At 42.9% G+C, this 11,066-nt stretch overlaps 1 protein-coding gene across 2 annotated transcripts in view; it reads right to left on the bottom strand.

Annotated features, from left to right (window-relative positions):
* Nucleotides 1–2,254: 2,254 nt before the first annotated feature.
* The window catches only part of NPTN (neuroplastin), a 124,231-nt gene continuing 115,419 nt past the window's right edge, over nt 2,255–11,066 (bottom strand). For both annotated transcript variants that reach the window (XM_077473779.1, XM_077473780.1), the window contains one exon: nt 2,255–4,054. The gene's annotated coding sequence lies outside the window, so the exon portion shown is untranslated. The remainder of the gene's footprint in view (nt 4,055–11,066) is intronic.

The raw sequence follows: 11,066 nt of genomic DNA, 5'->3' as shown, positions 1-11,066 counted from the left end.
CAGAATATAAAAAAAGAAACCCCACAGGGACTTACCTTGGGTGGAATACTCAAATCAGGGATGCAGAGCAGTCATCTCCAGCTGTAGCTCTTGAATTTACACAGAGACACTGTGTTTTTTTTTAAATGGCGCCATATCGCCGCTGAACGACGCTCCGCGCATGCGCGGAAGTGTCTTGAGTATCCCCGCGCCATCTTGGAAGAGGGAAACTCGACTAGAAGCATAGGGGAGAAAATCGTAGCTCTGCACATGCGCAGAGCGGCGGAACGAACGGCGGTCATGAGGGATAACAGGTACCAGCAATCCCTGCTCCCTCCGCTGGTAGAGGAGAGAAAAAAGGTACTATTTTGACACAAGGCAAATTTAACTGCATAAACATGAGGAAAGTAAAGTGGGGAACCAAGGAAGGGAAGTCCACTGCAAAATAAAAGCTTCTTTAAAGCTTGATACATGCCAATTAGATGCCCCTTGAGACCACCAGAGCGGGGGCTCCCTCCATAGAAGCTCCTTTAGAGACTGTACAGGAGGGACTTCCAAACAGGAGAGGCTTGAACCTGCTGGGGCGAAGGCGGTAAGAGGCTTATTCATCTGTAACAGGAGAAAACGCATCCGTCCAACCTGTCAGGTGAGGATAAAGAGAATGCAGCGGGGGGTCTCCCCTTCAAATTTATAGCTAATCCAATCCTGTCAGGTTGTGGGGGCGGAGTCACAACCCCAGTGTGTGCTGCCATGAAGGCGTCAGGAAAACACAATGCTGCATGTTGCTTGTGTCCTCAGTGTTGGCTCTATCTGAACTACACTACAGAACTGCATAACAAAGTATTGTCTTGTGTTCAATATTATTTTACCCTGTGGCATAGCAGAAATGCACAATACGGGAGTTGGCGTTCCTATTGATCTTATAACTGTATTTGGTGGTTTGTCAGAAATCCAAACATAGAAGTTTTGGCCTTTCTGTCTTTTATATTTATAGCCTTGTTTTGCTGTACATCAGTAAAACACAACAGTAAAGGGGGTTCCTGTCCTTTCTGTATTTATATATCAGTTATGACCTAGCTAGCTGCAGTTCAGAAAAACGCAGCATTTAGGGTTTGCTTGTGTCTTAATGTTTTTACATCTTGGCAGCACATCAGAAAACCAGATTCTGAGGACTGTTTGTCTACATTGAGGTTCAGATTTGGGTCTCTTCCCATATTTGATATGTCGGTTTAGCTAGCCACACTCAGGTACACAACATTGTTGTCTATGCTTGTGTCCTTTCTGTCCAAATCTATTGTGCCGTGCCCACAAGCTATGATCCTTTTTATTTGTGATATTAATAATACATGTATCACCTTTTGTATTTCAGCCTTCTTTTTCATGGAGTCTTTGCTGACGTAAAAAGGAACAAAAACAGGTCTCTGATTTATCTTTTTAGTGGTTCTAAGTAGCACGTACAGGCACAATAGGCCATGGTTGTTAGATAGGCAACATTGCTAACCTACAAGTTTAACATGTTTTCTGATTCCATCTTTAAGAGCCCATTCCACCTAGATACTGCATCCGAAACGGAAAAAGGCAGGGAGTGGAGGTAAAGCTCACTACAGAGCCAAGGTTCGCCAAGAGGGTCTTGCAGTGGCCCCACCCTAAGGTAGGCCTGAGGTACTGGTTTATCCTCCCAGGTGTGCCGTCCTGGAAGATGACTTGAGAAAGGTACCAGTTACTTACGGGTAGCTGTCTTTCTGGGAAATCTTCCAGGATGGCAGGCCTACTTCCCGCCTGTTTGAGGGAAAATTGTAGAACACTAGAAGGTGAGTGCCTATGAGGAATGATTTCTCTTGTGAACCGGGTTCAGGAGTTACTTCTCTACAAACTGAGGATCAAGGGGAAGGGTGGGGACTTAAAACAGCTGTCGATTGATTGTGTTTCCTGTAGGGAGGAGCCTCTCATCTCTCAGGACTGCCGTCTTGGAAGATTTCCCAGAAAGACAACTACCGGTAAGTAACTGGTACCTTTTAACTAATCTGCTAAACTAAATATGGACGCATAGCATACAGTATGTCACAATTTAAGCTGTTTGTAGTCTCTCCTGAAAGGAAACATGATCTGTGGCGCTCACCAGAACCTCCCCTTCAGTACAGCGGATCTTGGCCAGTTTATTAAGCTGTGCCTGCTCGACCAGCATTTCCCAGCATTTGTTGAGGCTGTTGAAAAAGAACTACACAAACTCACAGAGAACTAACCAGAACAAAATAAAGCACACAGGTACAAAACGTTTGTTTTAGTCACTTTATCGAGTGTTATTTTGCCACACACATTACACTTCAATTGCACAATCCATGGGTTCATGCAACTAGAACATTCCCCAACCCCTTTTGCCCAGTAGAAGATATTACAGCTCGGATATACTGACACATTTACATCTAGTTGCATAGAATAGAACCATGCTATAAAGAACAATGTAAAATTTTTAAATAACCCAAATTAACACAAACCCCCTTCAAAACAAAAGAAAATATATATATATATATATATATTATAACTTATAAAAATTCTGCCTGCTAAAATTTACATTTTGGACATAACAGTGCAAAAGGATTTAATAATATACATGTTTGAACCAATGTTCACTTATAAAGCATCCCACCTATATATATGTATATATTTGTCTATTTTCTAAAGTACTGGACATATCATTTATATGCACCAAAAAGCCAACTGGTTTACCTCATTACACTGGAGCAGTTCTGCACATGGTCACATATTCCACTAAGCTCAAATATATCACTTTCTGTAGCAGCCGCACAGCAGAGAATTAAGCCCTTTTCTACAGCATTCTGTCCAGTCATAACATTTTGTGCTGGGTATTTCAAGAAATAAAGTATTGTACTCCAGTACAAGAAAAAGTTTATAGACAAGTGTAATAAAAAATGTTGCTTCACACAATTTCCAAGTGGCGGGCTTGCATCAGACTCTTAAGCTTCGTACACACGATCCGATTGTTGGCAGGGGATTGTCTGTTGTCCTAAAATCCGACTGTTAGTACGCTCCTTCAGACAATTGTTGTCCAACTTTCAGATAACAAATGTTGGATGGCAGGCTAGTAAATTTTCAGCGGACTATGGTCTGTTGACAGATTTTCGTATCGTCTGCACACAAGTCCGTCACACAAAAGTTGAAAGTACAAACATGCATGCTCGGAATCAATGCTCACCAAACATGAAATTAGCATAAGGTGCACAAAGGGTGGTGCTTAAGAGCTGAAATTCCTCATGGTACGTCACTACTTTCGTGTTTGTTGCCCGACAATTGTGTACCGTTAGTATGCAAGATAAGTTCCTGGCACACTCCCTTTGGACAAAAGTCTGACGATCTGTTGGCCAACAATCCGATCATGTGTACCAGACTTTAAAATACCTGTAGCAGTGGAATCATGCTTCTGTGACAGACAGAATCCCCATTTAGATGATTACAAAAAAAATTAAAAATCTGGGCCATGAAGAGAGGGCGTCAATTGACCACCTACTTTCTCAACTAGGTGTTCCAAAAAGGCTTTTTGATTGGTCACATAGCAGCTATAGTACACATTAAGCCTCATTACAGTAGGGGTTTGGTAAACCCTGTTCAGCAGAGCTGAGACCATACAGAAATACAGATAAAAAAAACAAAAAAAAAACACCATGCATGCATTACCTGCTCACACTCCAGCTATCCCCTCTTGAAGGCTTATATTTTCTCTCTTTATATATACACACACACACAAATATATATATATATATATATATATATATATCTCATAAGTGAACTTAGAAAAAAGCCACAGCACACAAAGCTGCATATGCACTCTATTGTTGAAGCTCCTTATAATACCCCATCAGTTTTATTCGCCTTGAAGGCTATATAAGGCATGCTTTTAAGAAAATTGTTTTGTACCCTCAGTCCCATAAAGTAATTTTTTAAATAAAAACACACAGACACAAAATAGGAATATTGAAGAAATCTGAACTTTGATTTCAGCAATGCCAGCTCTTCAGAGGGAGAATGAGTAGTGTGGTCTGTCCAAATCCATGAATGTCTAAATGATAAAAGAGGGGGAAAAAAACATTGAACGCATGGTTGACATATTAGTTACAGAAAAACATTCAGCACAGATTATCAGGGTATTACTCAATTAGTAAAGACATTTAAAAGGGTGCTCTCCTGCTGATGACAATTCCAAATACCTGGCTACCTAAACTCCATTCTGGATTTGGAGTCGTCTTTGATGCTTAAGATTTCCAGGTAGCATGAGTTGTGCACAACACAAGTAAATTGATTGTTACAAAGCTACCCACTGCAATTACAAATAAGGCCAAACTGAGATGTTCTAAAAGCTCAAAACAGAAGCGGTTTCAGGTTGACGGCTATCATCTGAAGAGGTTTTCAGCCTTGACTGCAGCCAAATGTATATGGTTTGCATAGAGTGAGAAAGGGTTGGAGCTTTTGTCAGGTGTTTATTGCAGTCTGTTACTCTTCAGAAGAGGCATGTTTGGAACATTCTTAGATAAGTGGTGAAGGGTAAGAAACTTTGACAATCTTACTTACTTTTGTGTCCTGTTTTTGTAACACCCTCCCCTCACCTTCCATAGTAACACAAGTAATTGAAACTCTCTCCAATAGAGTTGCAGATATAAATAAAATACAAGAGTTAAGCTGGCCACAGACCGAGCGATTTTCTTTCCTGCAACCCGCCTCACAGTACCTGTTGAAGTTCTTTCTTTTAAAGATTCTGCAAACAGAGTTTGAGATGCTCTTAAAGGCTCTCTTTACTTTGGCAGGCGCAGCCCTGCAACCAACTCTCGCTGCAATTTCAGTATGTCAGACTGCAGCTAACAGGATTAGGGCAATGCATAACCAGCATGACCCTATTTTTTTTTTTTTTTTTTAGGATTGTACTTTAACAGACCAGTTACAGCAACTACCTTCCACTCTACTTTGGGTGGATGTCCTAGCACATATCATGAGACATGTTCTGCTCTAAAATCCACCAAAAACTAACCAAAGACAGATTTGCAGAACGCCCAGAACCATCTTGTCCCAGAGAGTAGTAGTTCCCATAATCAGCACAAGACGAAATCAAACTATTTTATTCAAACCTGTTCATGGTTCCAAAGCCTAACAAAAAGGTAGCCATCTTGTTCTGCACCTCAAGGGTTAGCTCCCCTTTACCAAGGGGCATCTGTAGATAAAAACAAACTGTGCCACTATAACTAAAGTTGAATAATGTCCTTGCTGTAAGGTATATGCCATTTATGTACTTCATGAAGCCTGACTGAAATATTCCCAGGATGTTGCCAAGTGAGGCCTTGTCATTGAGAGCTCACCCCTGTGATAGTGGTGAGCAGTAAACATTGAGCTCAGAGCTACCTGATCAGGGGAGAGAAACAGCATGGGTGTTTGAATCAGAGAAAAAGCTCACGCCTGTGAAGGGGAAGGTGAGACTTAACTATTGGGACTCACTTAGCTACGTCCCGGGAGTATTTCAGTCAGGCTTCAGGAGGTATGCAAATTACCTACACCCATAGCAAGGGCATTTTTCAACTTTAGTCAGCTGCACAGTTTATTTATAAACACTCCTTACCTGCATAGACTGTTTTTGTACTAAACAAAATCTTTAAAATAAAACAAAACTTTTTGATTGCACATGGAATCAACAGGTTCAGTAATTGCTTCTCTTGAGACATGGCATCCATAGGCATCCAATATGCCCATCTGCATTTTATTTACCTCCTCGGCACTTTCTGCGCCTCAAATTGGCAAACAATCACTTCCACAGTTTGTTGCAATGCCCGTTGGCATATACTTTTTTCCCCAGACTATTCACAAAGGTCCTGACACCTCTTGCTGCCCTTGTCAGAACTCAGGGCATCTAGGTCACAGGCTTTCTAGAAATCCTTTTCCCGAATGACTTTCCTTTTGGCTGTCAACAAATTCCCAGGACAATTCAAATGCTCCAGGATTTTGGTTGGGTGATAAAAAAACTTTTTTTTTTTTTTTATCTGCTCTTTGTCCTTCTCTTTGCCTGAAATACTTGGGTCTGCCCCTGCAAACTTCCCAAGCAAAAGATTTTCCTTTTCTTTAGAAAAGCAAATTCTCTTAGAGCCCACACTTGAGAACTGAGATCAGAGATATCCCGCAAGATTCTCAATGAGGATCTAGGCCTCATGTTAGCCTTCTTCGAGGCTGTACCATTTGCCCAATTTCATTCAAGAGCTCTCCACGATACATTTTGTCGACCTGGAAAAAACACTCTTCTCTTGACTGCTCCTGCACAGGCAAGCAAGGAGCTCCCTTTCTTGGTGGTTCCCAGGCCCACGCCAACAATTGGGAATTCTTTTCTTCAGTAGAAAGCAATGACAACAGATAGCAGTCTTTCAGGGTGCAAAGAAGTGTTCCAGTCCCTTAAGGACCAGGGAACATGTGGAAGCCAAGCTCTCAATTAAAATCCTGTACAGTCAGACAGGTGACACATGTAGTTGATTAAACATCTTCCTCGCTGCCTTCAGCCTCCTCACTAGACAAAGAATCAGCATGGACTCTCTTGTACAGTGAGGAGGCGGCTAAAATAAAAAGCATTAACGCTAAACCATGGTGGAGCAAAGATTGGTGAATTGTCAGAAGAATGGTTTGCTAAAAAAGTACATCATTTCCAATCCTTCCTTCACACCAAGCATTTGACAGGTGGTGAGTAGGCGGTGTTTCACCCCTTCACCTCCTGTTTGAACCTCCCAAATGCTGGACTACTGTACTACTACAAACATGTGCGATATATGGGGCATGGCTCCATTCACTTGAATGGGTCACGTTTAGCAGGTTCTAGTGCTCACGGAGCGTGACTGGATACAGTTCCTGACATGACCATGAAGCAAAGCATCACAGAATGTGTAACACCCCCAGGCTGCCTTTCCTGCTAAAAGGGGAGCAGTTGAGAGGTGGTAATAGTGCAGCTCAATCATGGATGTTTTAGCACCCCCCAACCCAAAGTGTAAATGAGGGATCAACCTTCAACTCCTGCCTGAAGGGTGAAGTGAAGTGTTGGGTTGGAACATGCATTATATTTGCTCTAGTCCTGAAAAGTTCCATCTCCACCTCCAGTAGTGCCTTTTGGGATACAAACATTGGTTCAGAATCTCTTCTAAAAAAAAAAAAAAAAAGTAAAGCCTACCAATGTTTTAAAAGGAGGCTTCTCCCCACATCTTGTCAGTTGTAGAGTACCTCCAGCCGGGCTGGAACACAAAACCATAACACAGTTAATAACAGCGTAAGGGCGGGACGTTACTGTCCTGAAGGACTCCCGGAAAACACGTTACTGGTAAGTCCAACTTGAATTTTCCCTAAGAGTCTTTCAGGACAGCACCTGAGAGGATAAACGAGACTTACCAATTAGAGAGGGGCAACAGCCTGAAGGACCTTTCTGACAAATGCTTGATCTCCAGCTGACAGGAGATCCAGTCTGTAATGACACACAAACGTCAAATAACCTGACCATGTTGCCGCCCTGCAAAATTGATCTGGGGTGGCACCAGCCTTTTTTGCCCATGTGGTGCAGGAGCTCTAGTAGAGTGTGCTCGGATTCCCTGCAGGGGAGAATATTCCATTGAGGAGTAGGCCTCAGAAATTGCTGATCTAAGCCATCTGTTAATTGAGCCCTTAGATCAGGGGTAGGCAACCCCAGCCCTCCAGCTGTTTTGAAACTACCCATGAGACATTGCAAGACCCCAACAATCACAGGCAAGACTCCTAGAAGCAGAGGCATGGTGGTATTTGTAGTTTCAGCACAGCTGGAGGGCCAAGTTTGCCTACTCCTGCCTTAGATGCTTGGTGACCTTTCTTGTTGCCCAAAAAAAGAAGACAACCTCCTTTGTTACCTCCTCTAGGTAACGCAAGAGAACTCTTCTCACATCTAAATTGTGAAACAGTCCCTCCTTATCCCCTGCAGGGTTAGAACAAAAAATTGGCAAGATAATCTCCCAAGAACAGTTTCGAACAGATGCTACTTTAGGCAAAAAACTCTGATCCATTTTAAAGCGGAGCTCCACCTGAATTATAAAAAATATCTCCCTAATATTATTTCTGGCTCTGATATACAATGAGGGCCTGTACCTTTCACATTCTTCAGTTACTGCCCATTTCTGGGTTTGGGTTGCTGCGGATATGGGCGGTGTTGCTGCGGATATGGGTGGGGTTGCAGCGGCTAGGTCGACATTTCCTCTGTGCCGCACTGTCTCCTGGGATCCTTTTTTGTTGTTCCCAGGAGTCTGTGCGGCGGCCAGGCGCGAGTTATCGTGCTCTCTCCTCTTGTCAACTTCTCTTCTGTTATAATTTCCTTACTGCGCATGCGCGAGATCGGAGCTAGAATGGCCTTTGCATGCTGGGAGATTGACGTGATAGAAGCCAGGAAGAGAATGCCTGTGGGCTTCACATGCCCACAGGCAATATTGAATCGTTTTTTTTTTTTTTATAAAGCTTTCTTTTATTCACAAAAAGCAATCGGTGAAGATAAAAAAAAACGGAACATCTGAGTAAGATCTTTAAGCGCTTATTCATTTATAAATGTAGTAAAAAAAAAAAAACCTCTGAGGCAGTGGAACCCCGCTTTAAGAATAATGTTATCTGTAAATATGGACAGGAAAGGCTCCTTAATGGATAGAGCGTATTCACTGATTCTTCTTGCGGATGTAACCGCAACCAGGAACACAGTTTTGAAGGTTAGATTTCAAAGAAAATGGTTCAAAACGGGTCTTTTGTGAAAGCTTACAGAGCCACAGATGGATCCCAATTTGGAAAGTGCTTTGTATGGGCTGGCCTGGATCGAACTAGAGCCCTAAAAAATCTTGCAGCCAAGGGTTCCAAAGAAATGGGTCTCCCCAAAAACCCTCATCTGTGCCATTCTGTAAGAATTCTAGTACTGACGCAATCTCTTCCAAGGCTCATTATGTGGAACAGCACCAAGAATTGTAGACCTTCCACACATTTGCATAAATAGCACTAGTTACTTTCTTTCTACTTGAAAAGCAGAGTAGCCGCTAGTGTTTTTGGAAACCCCTTACTCCTTAATAGTTGCTCCTCAGATACCAGGCAGCGAAGGGTAAATCTGGCTACGTCCTGGTAATTCACAGGGCCTTGAAGCAGTAAAGAGGAAGATGCCAGAATGGTTTGATTGCCATCTAAAGAATGGATTAGAACCAGGGTCTCTCTGGCCAGAATGGAGGAATCAGAATTACCAAAGTTTTTTTCTCTCTGCATCTTCAATACCAGCAGGATTAGCTGAAGGGGGGCTACCCCAGGTAGCCAGGGATGCGCCGAAGCATCTGTCCCCAGAGCACTGTCATCTCGGTGAAGAGAAAAGAATTGAGAGAGCGGTGCATTCTTTCTTGATGCAAACAGGTCCACCTGTGGTTGTCCCCAATTCCTGGCAATCAGAGCAAAAATCTCTAGATTCAAAGTCCACTCTGCCTCCAGAATTTGCTGCCTTCTCAAGAAATCTGCCATAATGTGCCATTGGGATGAACCGCTGATGAGGAAAGCAACTGATTTTCTTCCCATTCCAGGGTTTTTGTTGGCAGTAACTGAAGGGCCTTGCTTCTTGGGCCCCCTTTTATTAAAGTAGGCCACCGTAGGGGTGTTGTCTGACAAAATCTGTACATGGTACCCCTGGAGGGCTTGTAAGAAGGCAGCCAACAATATGGCGACTGTCCTCAACTCCCTCCAATTTGAGGACCTGCCCGCTTCTGCTCAGGACCAAACTCCTTGCGCCAGATTCTGATCCCAGTGGGCTCCCCATCCCCACACTCTGGCATCTACTGTCACTCTTCTTTCGAAGAAAAAGGACCATAGCAGTCCTTTTGACAAGGCAGACTCCTCCTCGACCAAAGAGTCCTCTTTAACCTGATGGGTATGCTAACTAATGTGTTTAGGGATTCTGGACTGTGATCCCATACTGTCAGGAGAAAACTTTGAAGTGGTCTGAAATTAAGCCTTGCCCATTGAATGGCGAGCATAGTTGAGGTTAGAGTTACTTAGGCCCACATAACCTGATTGTCATCACTTGATTTGTCTTGTAGCATAGCTGCTACATCCTGGACTTTCCTCTTTTCTTCCAGAAGGAATATTCTTTGCTCCACTGAGTTTATCTGGTAACCTAAAAACTATACCCGCTGAGCTGGATTGAAATTAGATTTATGAAGATTCACAATCCAACCAAATGTTTCCAAATGACTGCAGACCCGGCCCAAACCTTCTTGCAACTTCTCCCTGGTAGGGGCAAAAAGAGATCCTCTAGATATGGCAATCCCCTGAAGACGAAGTGGGGCAAGAGCTTCCGCCATTACGATTGTGAAAATCCACGCAGCCGTTTTAAAGCCCTCCCATTTGGTCTTTCAATTGCAGATGTAGAATATCCTCCCCCATTTTCATTGCCAACCTCAAACATTTGAAACTGGGGAGCTATATATATATATATATATATATATATATATATATATATAGGAATATGAAGATAGATGTCTATCAACGCCATGAAGCATCCCTGTGTTAATAGATTCCTGACTATAAAGATAGTCCTTTGCATATCACGGACCTGTTTAGTGGTTTTAAGTTGAGTACGAGATGAAAACTTCCGAATGGCTTCCTCACCAGAAAGACATGGGAATAGAATATCCTTTGCATATCACGGACCTGTTTAGTGGTTTTAAGTTGAGTACGAGATGAAAACTTCCGAATGGCTTCTTCACCAGAAAGACATGGGAATAGAATCCAGGATGATGCACTTCTGGTGACACCTGGATCACAACCCCGTCACATCAGATCCATCCTTTACAGCCAGGGCTTTTGCTGTGACCTTTGGAAGGTTTGTGACCAAGAATCTTTCTGGAGGAAAAACCAAAAAGTATCTTATATCCCGTATCCCTGGGACAGCATGGTTAAAAAACATTGATTTCTTGTCATGCTTGCCCACAGGGGAAGGAATCCCTGAAGTCTTCCTCCCACCGGCAATGAAGTGTCATTGCTTCTTGTTGGATGACGCAGGAGGATGGAAAATGAGCCCA

This window comes from Lithobates pipiens, unplaced genomic scaffold, assembly GCF_037356315.1.
Source record: "Lithobates pipiens isolate NorthernLeopardFrog02 unplaced genomic scaffold, aLitPip1_a1.2 Scaffold_8, whole genome shotgun sequence".
Lineage (NCBI taxonomy): Eukaryota > Metazoa > Chordata > Amphibia > Anura > Ranidae > Lithobates > Lithobates pipiens.
The sequence above is the reverse complement of the archived record's forward strand: the minus strand, read 5'-3'. Positions and strand labels throughout refer to the sequence as shown.